Here is a 15,048-nt window from a genome sequence, read left to right on the forward strand (position 1 = left end):
TCAGAAGGAAGCACTTTGGGAAAATCAGTCAAGGCCCTTAGCAGAGCTGGGACACAGACCCAGTGACCCTGCACCACCCTGGGAGGGGAGTGGGGTTGAGTGGTCAGAGCAGGGAGGGGGCTGTGCACCAGGACCCCTGGGTTCTATCCCTGGCCCAGGGAGTGGAGGGGGTCTAGAGCAGGGGGACTGGGAGCCAGGACTCCTGGGTTCCATAGGGGAGACTGTTTTTTTCTGTACTTCCCTCCCTAGAGATCCCAGCCCCGCCCCCTAGTGGAGAGTGAGTGGGAGCAGGGAAGTTACTCTCCACATGATTCAACCTCCCTCCACCATGGGCTGTGACATCATGGACCCCTCCTCCCCAAGACAGACAGTAGAGCCCCGCCCCCAGAGAAGGGGGTCCAGTTGCACCCACAACAATCCCACTCATGGTTGCAAAGAAACCCCCACAGCCCCACAAACCACTGCTAGGACAGGATCTGCTGCTTTCTTTTCACCAGGAGCTGCTCCCCGCCAGGCACCACACCCCATTCACACGCCTTGGGTCACTATGCAGCTCAGTAGCAATCACTGCCCCGAAGTGACTCCGGTGCAGGCACCCACAGCACGAACTCCCCACACCGGATTCTGTCCACACGCAGAGAATTCTCTCCGCCGGGCTCCTTCGGTTCCTCTCGCTGCTCCCCGTCCTGCCGCCAGACACTGCTCATCTGCATAGCCCCACCCATGGACACGCGACACCTCCTGTCGTTTCGATCTCGAGTGGATGAGTCGCCTGCAGAGAGTGAACACGTCACCTCACGTCACAGCCCCAGCGCACGTCACAGCCGCCGGGCGGGGATTGTCTGTGAGCCCCGCGCTGGGGGCGGGGCTTCAGGGAGAGACCCAGCCCCATAGACAGCCTGGGGCCGGGAGACATTGGGGGAAGGGATGAGGATGGGGGAGAAGGGGGAGAGAGAGACCCAGCCCCAGACCTGCAGGGACAGGGGATCTTGGGGTCAGGAGGAGAAGGGGATTGGCAGAGACCAGCCCGGGGTGCAGGGGAAATGGGTGAGGGTGGAGGAGACATGTCGGGTGGGTGTGGGGTGTGAAACGTTGGTCCAGGGAAACTGAGTCACCCCAGGACATCATGTGCAGGGGAGCACAGGGGGGAGGAGAGCCCCAGCCCCACAGAGCCCCAGAGGGATATTGGGGGGCAGGGGAGGAGATGGAGGGGGAGAGACCCAGCCCCATAGACCCCTAGAGGCAGCGTGGATATGGGGGTAGGAGAGGGGATGGCAGAGGAGATACCCATCTCCAGACCCCAGAGTCAGGAAATGAGGGAAGAAGGGGGAGGGAGGGATCCAGCCCTATAGACCTGTAGGGCCGGGAGCCATTGGGGCAGGAGGAGAAGGGGGTTACAGAGACCCAGCCCGGGGTGCAGGGGAAATGGGGTGGTTTGGAGGAACTGGGAGGAGAAGAGACACAGGGCAGGACACATGTTGGGACAGGGAAACTGACTCACTCCAAATACATGCGGAGCAGGGCAGGGCGGAGGCAGATCATGCTGGTCCCAGGTAATTTCGGGGTTCTGATTCCCCACTCAGCCGGGGCTCCTCTGGGCTGAGCAGACCTGGAGTGGGACGGTGCAGGGGCTGTGTGTGTGTGTGTGTGTGTGTGTCAGGCTGGGAGCTGCCTGGGCAGAGGGGCTAGAACCAGGGCGGCTCCAGGCACCAACACACCCAGTGCCTGGTTGGGGGCAAGCTGCAGGGGGCTGCTGGTCACCACTAGGGCAGCAGGCATCCCAGCCCCTCCCACTCTACCCCTCGCCCCGCCCCACCTCCCAGAGCCGGGAGAACCCAGGAGTCCTGGCTCCCAGCCCGCACCTCCCCACTCCTCCCAGAGCTGGGGAGAACCCAGGAGTCCTGGCTCTCAGCCCTGCCCCTCCCGTATTTCCATATGGCTCAATCCAACAGCCCCTACCCCTAGTCGGGAGAAAGGAGGCCAAGGGAGAAGCAGGCGGAGGGGGCGCTGGGGCGCGTGGCGCCATGGGGGCGGGGTCTTGGGGGAAGGGGGCGATGCAGGGGCAGGGATTAGAGGAACAAGTGGTGCAGGGGTGGGGTCTTGGGACAATGTGAGGACAGGGCCCCAGGGGAAGGGGCGGGGCAGGGGCGGGGTCCCAGGGAAGGGCGGGCAGGTGCGGGGTCCCAGGGGAAGGCGGTGCTGGGCGGGGTCCCAGGGGAGGGCGGTGCAGGGCGGGGTCCCAGGGGAAGGGGCGGGGCAGGGGCGGGTCCCAGGGAAGGGGCGGTGCAGGGGCGGGGTCCCAGGGGAAGGGGCGGGGTCCCAGGGAAGGGCAGGCGGTCCCAGGGGGAAGGGGCGGGGTGCACAGGCGGGGTCCCAGGGGAAGGGGCGGGGCGGGGTCCCAGGGGAAGGTGGTGCAGGGCGGGGTCCCAGGGAAGGGGCAGGGCGGGGTCCCAGGGGAAGGGGTCCCAGGGGAGGGCGGTGCAGGGGCGGGGTCCCAGGGGAAGGGGGCGGGGCAGGGTCCCAGGGGGAAGGGCGGTGCAGGGCGGGTCCCAGGGGAGGGCGGTGCAGGGCGGGGTCCCAGGGGAAAGGGGGCAGGGGCGGGGTCCCAGGGGAAGGGGGCAGGGCGGGGTCCCAGGGGAAGGGCGGCAGGGGGGTCCCAGGGGAAGGGCGGGTCCCAGGGGAAGGGAGGTGCAGGGCGGGGTCCCAGGGGAAGGGGCAGGGCGGGCGGGGTCCCAGGGGAAGGGGCGTGCAGCGGGGTCCCAGGGGGAAGGGGCAGGGCGGGGTCCCAGGGGGAAGGGTCCCAGGGGAAGGGCGGTGCAGGGGCGGGGTCCCAGGGGAAGGGGGGCAGGGTGGGGTCCCAGGGGAAGGGGGGGCAGGGCGGGGTCCCAGGGGAAGGGGCAGGGGGTCCCAGGGGAAGGGGGCGGCAGGGCGGGGTCCCAGGGGAAGGGAGGCAGGGCGAGGTCCCAGGAAGGGGCGGTGCAGGGGCGGGGTCCCAGGGGAAGGGGCGGTGCAGGGCGGGGTCCCAGGGGAGGGCGGTGCAGGGCGGGGTCCCAGGGGAAGGGGCGGTGCAGGGCGGGGTCCCAGGGGAAGGGGCGGGGCAGGGGCGGGGTCCCAGGGGAGGCGGGGTCTCAGGGGGTGGGGCAGGGGCAGGGTCTGAGGGAGAAAGGGAAGCTCAAGGGTGGGAACTCGGGGAAGGGGCCATGGGGTGGGACCTGGGGAAAGGTGCAGGAGGGGTGTATTGGGGCAATGTGGGAGTGGGGACTGGGGAAGGGGCAGAGCGAGGGTGAGGTATTGGGGAAAAGGGGCAATGCGAGGGTGGTGCCTTGGGAAGGGGTGGGGCGGGGCAGGACTTCAGGAAAGGGGCGGGGATTAGGGGAACAGGCGATGTGAGGGCAGGACCAGCGGGGGGCACAGCGGGGGGGGCTGGGGGGGGCAGGGCTTTGGGGGAAAGGGGTGCAGGGGCAGGGCTTTGGGGCAGGCACAGCGGGGGCAGGGGCGGGGCTTTGGGGCGGGCACAGCGAGGGGCGGGCGGGGCTTTGGGGCAGGCACAGTGGGGAGGGGGCGGGGCTTTGGGGCGGGCAGAGCGGGCTGGGGCGGGGGCTGGGAAGGGACTCATTCCTGGCCAGGGGCGGGTCTGTCAGTGTGACGCTGTCTCTGCAGCGGGTGTTTAGAGCCGGGCCCCGGGGAGGGGCGGGGCCGGGGCAGCGGAGTCGGGGGTGACACGCGGCCGGTGCCTGGCCCGGCGGACCCACCCAGACCCGCTCACACCCAGCCGGGGTTACAAGGGGCCCCGGGAACATCCCGCGGGGCGGACACGTGGATCCAGCCCCCGCACAGAGCCAGACCCGGCCCCGCCCCGCCGGGGGGGGGGAGGCGTTTCGACGGCGGGAACTTCGCCCCCCCTGCGCGCTCCCGCCCCCGCTGCCTTGTGCGGGGGGGTGAAAGGGGCGAAGCGGCGCAGCACGTTCCCGCGCTGGGCAGCATCACACCCTGCACGGGGCGGGGCCGGCTCTCTGGGGCGGGGCGGGATGAGGAGTTGCGTTGCGGGGAGGTGTCAGGTTGACCCAGGACCCGCCTCACCTGGGCTGGGGAGGACGGAGGCGCCCTGGGGCAGGCTGGGAGTTGTAGTTCCTGGCCTGTCTCAGAGCGGAATTGACGGACAGTTGCTCAGACAACGCCCCCTCCCTGTGCACTCTGGGAAGCGTAGTTCTCCCTTTCACACACGCGGCCTCTATTGGAGGAGGGGCCGTAACTCGTCACTTCGCCGCGCCCCTCCCTGATTGGCGGAGAGCACGGGACAGAGACTCGGCGCGTGGGGAGGCCCTGGTTCCCCATGCTTTGCTGCCCTCCGGCGCGCTGCGGCCGTTGGGATTCGAATCCCGTGGGATCCGGGCTGGGGGCACAGGGCAGAGGCAGCAGGAGTGAAAGGCTTCACCCCCAGCTGGGCCTGGGGCAGCAGCGGGGCTCAGCCCCGCCTCCTCCTCCCTCTGTAGGGCCCCAACAGCCCCTTCAAGCCCCCAACCTGCCCCCATGTCCTCCGTCCTCTGTTGTGACCTCACGCCAGCCCCACCCCCATCTGTGGGGATCCTCGGCCCCCAGCATCCCCTCCCACCCTGTCCGATCTGCCCGGCCTTTCCCTTCACCCCTGCCCTCCTCCTCCTCCTCCTCCTCCTCCTCCCCGTCCTCAGTGCCCCGCCCCCAAACTCCTCCTCTAGCCCCACCCCGACATCCTCCTCAGCACCCTGCCCCCTTCCTCCTCCTCCTCCTCCTCCCCCATCCCTGTCCTCAGCGCCTGCCCCTAATTGCATCCAGCCCATTTCCATGGCTGGGCCCCACTTTCCCATCCCCACTGCCCCAGTCCATCCCCAGGGTGTGAGGTTCCTCATCTCCAATCTCTGCTGCCCCAACCTGCCGGGTTCCTCTTTCAGCCACTGTGGAGTCCTCCAACCCGCCCCACCCATCCACTCTGGGCTCTAAATCCCACATTCCCACAATGCCCCTTGGTAACCCCACCCTCCACTATACCTAATCCCCCACGGCCCTTCCCTGGGGTCCTCCTGGACACCCCAACCCACAGTCCGGCCCCCACATACATCCCAGTCCCTCATTCACACGCTGAGCTAGTCCTTCAGGGGCCCCCACGGCCCCCCAAACTCCTCCATCCATGAGCCCCGTGGGCCTGTGGCCGAAGTGGGGAAGCTCCCACTTTGGCTGGGCTGGGTGTGGTGTTAATCATTTCCTGGCTTGTGTGTGCTGAGCTCACAAAGGCTTTTGCGCTCGGGGTGGGGATGGTTTTGGCCGAAGGTGACGTGGTTTGCAGCCCTGTGGATGCTGCGTGGTGTCTGGAATGGGGCGTGTGTTCCCATCATGCCCTTCCTCTGCCTGCAGAGCTGAGGACAGACAGGTCTGAGGAGGTGTCTGCCTCACGTGTCTCCCGCCCCACCCACATGGGTCCTGCCTGCTCAGCACAGCCCATAGCCCCACTGCGCTGCCCTCCAGGCTCCAGGGCTGGAGCAGCCTCCATGTTGCGCTCCCGGCCATGGCCATGGCCCGTGTGCAAACCTGGGAGGGAGGAGGATGCTGCCTGCTTGGGGAAGAGGCAGGCCAGGGCGAGGATTTGGGGTGGGATCCAATGGGGCAGTGAGGGGTGGGGATGGGGGCAGGCCAGGGCGGGATTTGGGGAGGGATCCAATGGGGCAGTGAGGGGTGGGGCTGGGGCAGGGCCAGGGTGAGGATTTGGGAGGGATCCAATGGGGAAGGAGGGGCGGGGCGGGGGTGAGTGTCCCTCCAGGATCTGCCTGTGTGCCAGAGCAGAGGGCAATTATTTGTTTGTCCAGTGTCCCACCAAACATCAGTCGGGCCGTGGGACAAACAAGCAAATATCGGGACAGTCCCGATACAATCAGGACGTCTGGTCACCCTACATCAGGCTCCAAGTTGAGAATCATTTCCCCTTCCCGCTCTGTGGGAGGGGAGACTTTTAAATGCGCTCTCTGTGCGACTGCACATGGCTAAGCAAAGAGAACAAACCCCCAATCCCCCCTGTGCTTTGGGGGCCAGGTTTGTGGTGGGAATTCTGTAGTTAGATAACTTCACACCTGGGCATTGGGATTCTTTACCAGTTTCTCTGGCATTGGAGCAGTTTTAGGCTCAGAGCTGTGATGGCCGAGTGGTTAAGGCGTTGGAGTCGAAATCCAATAGGGTTCCCCTGCGCAGGTTCAAATCCTGCTCACAGCGAGGTCTGTGTTTTAGCCAGTCTCTCACCCAGGCAATACCTCTGTCCAACCCCCTGAGACACTCTCAATTCTCTCCCCACCCCAAGGAAATCCTGTTCTGCTCCTTTCATAGAGATCCCTGGGACACCCCCTCACACTGTGTCCCTGAGGGGTCAGGCAAACTCTCAGCACCTGAATCCTCTGCCACTCACCTGGTGCCCCATAGATTAGCCCAGGTTCTGGCTCCTCTCTCTAGCTTGTGAAAGGAGCTGAGTCAGCAACTCCATGGGAGCTACGGGGCTGCAGAACCAGCAGAGAAAAAATAGGTGCTCAGCGCCCACTGGCAGCCAGCTCCCGCCCCACTACAGGCCTTGCTGACAAGCTCCTCCTCTTCCTTCAGCCCTCCCACCTGCCAGTGATCAGCTGTTCAGTGGGGTGCAGGAGGCACTGGGCAGGAGGGGAGGAGAAGGGACAGTAAGAGGTGGGGAGGGAGAGGAATGGGGCAGGAAGGTGCAGGCCAGGAAGAGATGGGACAGGGTGGGGGCTTGGGGGAAGGGGTGGAGTGAGTGCAGGGCCTGGTACAGAAAGGGGGATTTGTCCTGGGCCCTGCACCCTCTAGGCCGGCCCTGCAGGGAAGCACCAACTCTCACAGTGACAATACAACTGATCAGCATTATGGGGAGGCTGAGGGAGATCTGCACTCACCAGGTCTCTTCTCTCCCCAGGTGAGCCAGACACTGCTCTCCCCTGGCTCTCACTCTAGCAGCTGGACGCCAAGGAGCCATTTCCCCACAGGAAGTGCATTGAGTGACCCTGTGGTGCTGGGGGGCTGGCGCTGCTGCTGCCTGTGGGGCTGGTAGGGGGGCTGATGTCTGCACAGACTCTCAGCTGCCAGGCCGGAGGGGGCACTTGGGACCTTACCAGACTGGCTCAGTGAAGATGGGGAGTTGACAGAGCAATACAGACGCTCTCCAGAGCACGGAGCAGCAGCCGCCCATGCAGCCAGGCAATGAGCATTTCCCACAGCCTGGAGCCGAGGGGGAGGCGGCAGCTGCTGTTCCAGCTCCTCGGGGACAGGCCCTGTCAGCCAACAGCCACTTCTTACTCCCCACAGCTAAGGGCGCCGGGTTCCTCCGGTGGGGGTGTGGAGCAGCCGTTCGTTTTCCTGTCCTTTTTGTGTGCAACTGCCGACAAAAACATCCCAGACAGAGAAGCAACAGGCCAAATGGCTGTCACACAGTTGCTAAAGTAGTTCAGCTGGGAGAGTGTTGGACTGAAGATCTAAAGGTCCCTGGTTCAACCCCAGGCTAAGGTAGGTCCTTTCATCCCCTTTGTGCAGGAGGTGGTTTGTTCTCTGGGAGCACAGCCAGAGGTGGCAGGCTTGTATAACCTTTTGGTGGTGCCTCCCCCCCCCGCTCCCGCCCTGTAAGCTGATATAAAATGAAGCTACAACACGTTGGCACCACAAGATTACAAGGGTCAATTAAAAGTGGAAAGTCAGAAGCAGCACTTGCCTGCTTCAATAGACGGTATTATATTTTGCTGCACAGACTGAGAGGCAAGGAAACAGAGGGGCAGTCAGTGCTCAGGGAGGAGAGAGGTCAGTGATTCACACCCAACAGGGGACACTGTCTTTTTGAGGTGAGTGCAGCTGGCTTGGGACGGTGCTGACGATGGATAGAAAAGAGTCTGGAGTCAATGACAGACGAGACCACAGAAGGGGAAGGGGAATGGCAGCCCCACAGAAGGTCCTGGGTGCTCAGATGCCCCAGTTATTGCACCCTGGCCTGTCACAGAGAGAGAAAAGACCCAGCGGGACCCAGCCCCCCTACAGTGATCCCATGGACAAGAACCTGGCTGGGAGTGGGGTGAAGGTTCCCTCTGGGCAAAGGGGAGCTGAAATCCCTCAGTGTCCTGGAGTTTAAGCAATAGAAGCTTCAAACCCTGCAGGGGTGTGGGCTGAGGTGCATCAGCAGAAGGTTGGGCTGGACGGGGCGGCAGGTTTGTACAATTTTTGGTGGTGCCCAGAATGGGACCAAGTCCTGCCCCCCCACACACACACACCCCTGCCTAAGGCTCTGGGAGGGAGTTTGGGTGTGGGAGGGAGAGGGGCTGGGCTCTGGGAGAGTTTGGGTGCAGGGTCTGGACTCAGTCAGGGGGTTGTGCTGCAGGAGGGTGTGCAGGGGGCAAGCTCTTGGAGGGAGTTTGGGTGCAGGTGTGGGGTCTGGGTTGGGGTTGGGGTGCAGGAGAGGTGAGGGGTGCAGCATTTACCTCGGGCATCTCCCAAAGCAACCTGCACCTCCTCTGGCAGCAGCCCCTGCCGGGAGGGCCAGGGTGTCTCTGTGCATGGCTGCCCGCAGACTTCACCCCGCAGCTCCCATTGCCACAGCTGGCAGAGTTGGCACTCAGGGCGGGCAGCGCACGGAGACCTCCCCACACCAGGGAGGTGCCAGCCGCTCGGGAGTGACGTGCCACATGGAGTGAGGGCGGGCAGGAAACTGCCTTAGTCCCCTTGTGCTGCTGGCGGTGGTGGCAGGGGTCCCTGGGCCCTTTTAAATTGCCCAAGGGTGGCAGGCAGCACTGAGGGGGACTCTCCCAAGGGCCTAACGTTGCTTTGCACACTGATAAATCTTGGAACAGGACAGAAATGAAATGGCAGCAGAACCTAAGGAATTAAAAGCCTCCGGATTCTTGTGTGTGCACTGACTCGAACGGAAACTGTAATTTGACCTGCTTTGTGTCTGCGGCTGGTAAAATATCAAGGCAAAATCATTCCAGTGATTGTGACCCTGGGATTGAGGAGGCTTTGGTCTTATTAAAATGTAACTAGCATGTTACACTTGTGTTTTTAAAGGTGGCTTCCCCAAGCAATCCCAAGTTGTTCTTCCCACAGCTGGCTGATTGGGGCAGCAGGATCTCCCAATCTGGGGGAATCTCTCTGGGCCCCACTGTTAATTCTCCATCCTTTCTCCCCCTAACCATGCCCCCCCCGCCCCCCCTTATCAATGTTTTGGGGCAACCCCACCCGCCCGTTTTGGGATACAGACTCTGTGACAGAGACTTGACTGGGGCTCCTCTCTGCACGGCCCCAGTGGGGAAGGAAAGAGACTGGAGGGAGGGGGAGAAGACGGGCAGAAGGAGTCAAATGGGGCTAAACCAAAACAGAGATTTTCTTTCTGTCAAAATGTCCTGGAGTCTCATGGCTGAAAAGCCACATCTTGAGTTAGGTTTGATGCATCAACCTTTCAATTACCAGGCAAAGGTGTGAATCACAGAGACTGATAACTGCCTGCTTCCCAGCTTTGCCAAAGAAGCACCTGCACTGGTGCAACTGGTTAGCGCAGAGGGGGCTGCTGCTGGGGTTATGAATTCAAGCCTTATTTGGAGCACTGGTTTTTATTACCTGTGTAGTTTCCCCAACTTGCTTTGCTTAATTCACATAGAAAGTGCCCTACTAGGAAAAGGAGAGTAAGTTCTAAAAGGTGGCAGTAGGTGCATAGCTTGGAAACATCCCCCCTGTGCTGCCATTAGTTCCAGTAGATTGTTCATTAGCAGCCTGAATTGATTTCTTTGCTGCTGTGAAAGCTGCCATGAAAAGTCTCTGGTCACCAGAGCTCCCTGCTTCTTCCAGCACATTTCTGGCTCCTTCCCTGCCCCAGTCATGGCTGTAGGAGGGTCCTATATACACTGAGCCTCAAACTTTTCCAAGCCTTTTTAGCGCAGTTGGCAGCGTGTCAGTTGCATAATCTAAAGGTCCTGAGTTCAAGCCTCAGAGAAGGCAGTGGGGTTAGCTCCCTGCTTCAGATTTTCTACAGGAAATCAGAGAAAAGAAACTATAGGAGAGTGGTTTCTAGACACCCTCCCACCCATCTCACACACACACACACACACACACAGACTTTTCTAAGGCATTAACTTTTCCTTCTCTGTGCAGTTTGTATTCTCCATAGAGCAAAATAAAGCAAAAACATGCAAGTCCAAGCCTAATACAGTATGAAACTCAATACAGATCAAATCTCACCTCAGAGATCTTCCAATAAGCTTCTTTCACAGACTAGACTTATTTCTTGTCTGGGCCCAATCTTTTCACCTGGTACAGTCCTTGTTCCAGCTCAGGTGGTAGCTAGGGATGTCTCATGACTGCAGCCACCTTTCTTCTGTTCCACCCCTTATATAGCTTTGGTACAAGGCAGGAATCTTTTGTCTCTCTCCTGGGGAAAAGCCCCAGGTTTAAGATGGATTCCTGTACCAGGTGACATGGTCACATGTCCTGTGAGACCCCCAAGCCTTCATTCTTCCTGGCCTGACTCACAGATGGTGCAGGACAGAGCCATCTCCAGTCAATTGTCCTGGTTAATGGGAGCCATCAAGAGTCCAAACCACTATTAATGGCCCACACTTTGCATCATTACAACAGGACCTCAGAGTTATAGTTCATATTTCTAGTTTCAGATCCAAGAATGATTGAGTCATACAAATAGGATGAACACACACAATAGATAATAAGCTTTGTAATGATACTGTACAAGAGACCTTTGCATGAAGCATGTTCCAGTTACATTATATTCACAGGTTTCAGAGTAGCAGCTGTGTTAGTCTGTATCCAAGAAAGAACAGGAGATTTGTGGCACCTTAGAGAATAACAAATTTATTTTAGCATAGCTTATGGGCTACAGCTCACTTCTTCGGATGCATCTAAAGTGAGCTGTAGCCCATGAAAGCTTATGCTGAAATAAATTTGTTAGTCTCTAAGGTGCCATAAGTACTCCTATTATATTCACACTCATTAGCATAGTTTCATAAAATCATCAACATCACAGCAGGGAAAGGGTTTTACTGTGGCACCTGGGAGCAGTTGAGTTTCATGTTCAGGCTGTGGTATGAGTTCCTCCAGGTTTCTCGTAAGCACACAGGGACCTTAGCAGGTGCTCTTGATACAGGAATGGCCCTGACAAGATAAAGTGATGGGGATTGCATTTTCCTTTTTTAGTTTTTTATTTCCAATGACATTTCTGTTTGTGATTTCGTTTTGCTTTGTATAACTGTGTTTTCTCCTGGATTTGATATTTAACTAAAAAAAGAATAAGGCCTCAGGGCGCTGGATGGAGGAGCAGGCTGGGGCTAGGACTGCTAAGAGAGCGAGAGTAGCAGGTTTTCTGTATTGTTTCCTGCCCTCATTTTCATGACTAGTTTCTCTTCTGCATGAAATGTGTTTTTGTTTATATGTGAGACTGACTAGCTCAGTTGGTAGAGCATCAGACTTTTAATCTGAGGGTCCAGGGTTCAAGTCCCTGGTCAGGTGAAGAAGAAGCCCTTCCCCTCAAAATGGAAGAAAGTGTCTCTCCAGGATGTTATTCGGCATCACCTTTTTTTCCCCAGTACTTGGCTTTTCACTAGGAAGGGCCATGTACTGCCTGGGACTGAAGGGGCAACTTCCTCACATGCCCACTGGCCTCTCAGTCAGGATTAAGAAAGGCCTCTGGGAGCTGCAGCAAACTGCTGCATGACAACTTGGTGAGCAAATGCAGGGCTGCCTGCACAGGGTCATCCTCACCAGAGGTCTGGGTGTTTCCTATTGGTCCCATGGTGTAAGGGCCAGCACTCGGGACTTTGAATCCTGCAATCTGAGTTGAAGTCTCAGTGGGATCTGAGGACAATTCCTGTGCCACAAACCCTGCTGGGTCTTCCAAGGCTCTATCTTGCTCTCTCCAATGCCATGAAAGCCTGTCTTTTGCCCGCTAGCTGTTGTGACTTGAGCACAAGAGGGGATGTTTGATCCAGAAGCCTGGCCATGCCTGGAGTCCTGTAGGTAGGGATGCGAGCTCCATTTCCTCTGAGTCCTGAAGCTGGGCTGCAGCCTGGCCTAGGAGGCAGCCCTATTGGTTGACCTACTGGCCCAAAGTCACTGGGCGGTGTTGTCTTTCCCAGGGATGTTGAAGGGCCTAAGGGAGGACGCCAATACCCCGCCATCAGTCAGGCGGAAGAGAAGGGCTGCAAGAGTGGGCAGGTTGATGAGCTGGGCCTTCTAGCATTCGGTTGGGGATGACGGGGGAACACGAACTGGGAGAAATGGTTGCTGGCCTGTGAGGAATGACTCAGCCAGTGATGTAGTTGGACCTTGTCATTAGCCTACAAAGTTGTGATGCTCAAGACCCATCTGTGAGGAATATCTTCAGCCAGGTATTTCCTGCTCCACGAGTGCTGCTGAGACCGAACACGATGACCTTCCACTTCTTGTGGGGCCATAGGACGTCCCTACCTAGTCAGAAGTGCGGCTTTTCTGTTGTATTAGAAGAGGGGTTGGGCCTGGTGGGCTTTGAAGACTTTTACGGCTCTACTTTTTTGTTTTTCAATTTTCAGTGGGTGGCTGAGCTGGAGGGCAGGTCAGGCCCGAGGGGAATGGTGGGGCAACCACGAAGAACACAACCGACTCTTCCAATATGGCTGTATTTTTTTACCCCACTGGGAAACCTCCTCCCCAGTGTTCTTCTAGTCCCACCTTACATCCTACAGGATTTTCAGTGGGTGGCTAGGTGGAAGGTGCTTGTAGGATGGCTTCATCTGCAACAGTGGCCACCCTTACAGCAGTGGCAGCCACAACAGCAAGGCCCCCCCTTTGGCTCAGTCTGAACAGAGATCAATGTACCACTGGGTGAGACAGGTCAATTTTAAGGAGCTTCCTCTGAAGGTGAGCAACTGTGCCCAGAACTTACTGACAGGAGTTTTAAAGTATTTGCAAATGTGCACGGCCGGCATGTGCAAAGCAAAGGCTTCCGGGCACTGTGTCAGGCTCTGGCACCGCTAGAGACAATGGACCATCTTCAGCCACCAGGTGACCCAGGATCTAAGGCAGGAATGGGGTGAGGAAGCAAGTCAAGCTGAGCAAGGCAGGAAAATTCATCTTGCCTTCATGGGCGCCGCAATGATGCCCTTTGTGTGCCAGGACTGACAAAACATCCCAGACAGAGAAGCAGCAGGCCAAAAAGCAGCAGGGGTATTCTGTCTGCTACCCAAGATCCATAAACCTGGAAATCCTGGATGCCCCATCATTTCAGGCAATGGCACCCTGACAGCAGGATTGTCTGGCTGTGTAGACTCCCTTCTCAGGCCCTACGCTACCAGCACTCCTAGCTATCTTCGAGACACCACTGACTTCCTGAGGAAACTACAGTCCTTTGGTGATCTTCCAGAAAACACCATCCTGGCCACTATGGAGGTGGAAGGCCTCTACACCAACGTTCCACACAAAGATGGACTACAAGCCATCAGGAACAGTATCCCCAATAATGTCACAGCAAACCTGGTGGCTGAACTTTGTGACTTTGTCCTCATCCATAACTATTCCAGATTTGGGGACAATGTATACCTTCAAGTCAGGGGCACTGCTATGGGTACCCGCATGGCCCCACAGTATGCCAACATTTTGTGGCTGACTTAGAACAACGCTTCCTCAGCTCTCATCCTCTAATGCCCCTACTCTACTTGCGCTACACTGATGACATCTTCATCATCTGGACCCATGGAAACGAAAACCCCTGAGGAATTCCACCATGATTTCAACAATTTCCATCCCACCATCAACCTCAGCCTGGACCAGTCCACACAAGAGATCCACTTCCTGGACACTACAGTGCTAATAAGCGATGGTCACATAAACACCACCCTATACCGGAAACATACTGACCGCTATACTTACCTACATGCCTCCAGCTTTCACCCAGACCACATCACACAGTCCATTGTCTACAGCCAAGCTCTAAGATACAACCACATATATGCTCCAAACCCTCAGAGAGACAAACACCTACAAGATCTCTATCAAGCGTTCTTACAACTGCAGTACCCACCAGCTGAAGTGAAGAAACAGATTGACAGAGCCAGAAGAGTACCCAGAAGTCACCTACTACAGGACAGGCCCAACAAAGAAAGGAACAGAACCCCACTAGCCATCACCTTCAGCCCCAACTGAAACCTCTCCAGCGCATCATCAAGGATCTACAACCTATCCTGAAGGACGATCCTCTCTCTCACAGATCTTGGGAGACAGGCCAGTCCTTGCTTACAGACAGCCCCCCAACCTGAAGCAAATACTTACCAGCAATGACACAACAAAAACACTAACCCAGGAACCTATCCTTGCAACAAAGCCTGTTGCCAACTCTGTCCACATATCTATTCAGGGACACCATCATAGGACCTAATCACATCAGCCACACTATCAGAGGCTCATTCACCTGCATATCTACCAATGTGATATATGCCATCATGTGCCAGCAATGCCCCTCTGCCATGTACATTGGCCAAACCAGACAGTCTCCACGTAAAATAATAAATGGACACAAATCACATGTCAAGAATTATAACATTCAAGAACCAGTCAGAGAACACTTCAATCTCCTGGTCACTGATTACAGACCTAAAAGTCGCAATATTACAACAAAAAACCTTCAACAACAGACTCCAATGAGAGACTGATGAATTGGAATTAATTTGCAAAGTGGACACCATTAAATTAGGCTTGAATAAAGACTGGGAGTGGATGGGTTATTACACAAAGTCAAACTATTTCCCCATGTTTATTTGTCCCCCTACTGTTACTCACACCTTCCTGTCAACTGTTGGAAATGGGCCATCCTGATTATCACTACAAAAGGTTTTTTTCTCCTGCTGCTAATAGCTCACCTTAACTGCTCATTCTTGTTAGAGTGTGTATGGCAACACCCATTTTTTTCATGTTCTCTGTGTATATATATATATCTTACTGCTTTATTTCCACTGCATGCATCCGATTAAATGGGTTTTAGCCCAGCAAAGCTTATGCTCAAATAAATTT

The 15,048-nt window shown here is 57.6% G+C and overlaps 2 non-coding genes across 2 annotated transcripts; both read left to right on the forward strand.

The window, feature by feature from the left end:
- The first annotated feature begins 6,155 nt into the window (after positions 1-6,155).
- Positions 6,156-6,237, forward strand: TRNAS-CGA. The gene has a single exon. It is a non-coding gene; the product is annotated as a tRNA-Ser (tRNA).
- Positions 6,238-11,444: 5,207 nt separating this feature from the next.
- On the forward strand, positions 11,445-11,517 carry TRNAK-UUU. The gene has a single exon. It is a non-coding gene; the product is annotated as a tRNA-Lys (tRNA).
- The last annotated feature ends 3,531 nt before the right edge of the window (positions 11,518-15,048 follow it).

Source organism: Mauremys reevesii, linkage group 23 (assembly GCF_016161935.1).
Source record: "Mauremys reevesii isolate NIE-2019 linkage group 23, ASM1616193v1, whole genome shotgun sequence".
NCBI lineage: Eukaryota > Metazoa > Chordata > Testudines > Geoemydidae > Mauremys > Mauremys reevesii.